The following is a 1681-nucleotide window of genomic DNA, read 5'->3' as shown; positions in this document are numbered from 1 at the left end:
TGTTGTCCACTAGAATGTCAACATGTGGTAAAGGGAAGTCGTCTTTTGGACTCGCCTTGTTTAGATCCCTGAAGTCGACGCAGACCCGAATTCTTCCGTCTTTCTTTGGTACGGGCACAATGTTGGCCACCCAGTCAGAGTATTCGGACACTTTGATGAACCCAACCTTGAACTGTTTGTCCACTTCTTCCTTGATTTTTAGGGCCCACTCAGGACGCATCCGGCGTAGCTCCTGTTTCACAGGTTTATCCCCGGGTTTAATGGGTATCCGGTGCTCTGTGATTTCTCTGTCAATCCCAGGCATGTCTCTGTAAGACCAGGCGAACACGTCCTTGTATTCGTGGAGGAAGTCAATGAACTGTTGTCTTTCCGAGGGGTCCAGGGTTATCCCTATCCTAAGTTCTTGAGGTGTATTATCGGTTCCTATGTTAATAGGTTCGGTTTTCTCAATGATGGGGGTTCTGGTTTCCCGTTTGTCAAGTTCTTTGGCTAGGTGAGGTGGGTAGTCACTCAAGTCAAATTCCTCATAGTCATTCAGAATGGCATTGCAGTTAAAATGAGACGAGTCATAAGCAAACTTAGCGTTCATTAAGTTGACACGAGCGAAAAGCTCGAAAAGGACAGACATCTCATGGTCAGTTAGAGGCGACACAACAGAGGAAGTGGCCCCTGGAACATGCTCCAGGTTGTCATCTTTCATGGGAATGAGAGTGACCCTAGTAGACTCAGATTCTAAATCAGCCACGACTTTGTGATAAAACAGTGGGAAGGGGACCTTGACTGGGACATCGGGAGCATTAGTAGCTACGATAGACTCTGACTCTGACGCAGACTCAGACTCAGATCCTTCTTCACTACCCTCCTTGAACATAGGGCCTTCTCCAGTTGTTATCTTGAGAATGCGACCTTGGCGATCGGTCCACTTGACGGTCTTCCTCCAGCCTTGTTTGACTTTCTCCGGGTCAGTATCGGAGATCAAGGCGGTTGGATCAAATTGATTGTCCTTCAGGGCGATGTTGATGATGTCCTCATAGTCGAGGTGTTTGACGGTATCTTCCCCAAGGAGGAGTGTGACAGCTTGTCCGTCAAGGCATGGTGATGGTTTGGAGTCTGTCGATGCGGCTTCGATGTTGTATGGGATAAAGTATCAGTCCTGGAAGACTTCCACTCCCGGGTACCTAGCCTTGGCCACAGAGTCATATATTGGTTCCGGAAAACCGTGGTAGAGCTCGGACTCTCCCTCGGGGACAAAGTATCCGTTGAGAGTCAGGTGGTAGGGATGGAGGATGACTCCGTGCTTCTTGCGTTTTCGGACTAGGTGGTTCATCTCCCGGATATTTTCGTCAGTAGGCTCGTATCCCAGCCCAATGGAAAGGTTGGGGACCTTAGCCTGTTTCAAGGGAGGAAACGGGTCCTTTAGTAGATTGAACGGCAAACCCGGAAAATAACTCTAACGCATCATAATACGGTTGACCGTGAGGTTGGTGAACGGGTCACAATCAGAGGGCGTCAATTCATCATTTATGGCGTTCACGGCTTGGAAACCCCATATTTCATTGTCGTCCTCCTCAATGGCTTGGGAGGCTATCCCCTTTCTCATAACTGCTTTGATTGGGGAAGCGGGAATCGTGATCATTTTCCCGTTGAAGGGGACCCTGATCTTCTGGTGGAGAGTTGAGGT

The sequence above is a fragment of the Silene latifolia genome, chromosome 2, assembly GCF_048544455.1.
Source record: "Silene latifolia isolate original U9 population chromosome 2, ASM4854445v1, whole genome shotgun sequence".
Taxonomy (NCBI): domain Eukaryota; kingdom Viridiplantae; phylum Streptophyta; class Magnoliopsida; order Caryophyllales; family Caryophyllaceae; genus Silene; species Silene latifolia.
Note: the sequence above shows the minus strand (reverse complement) of the source record.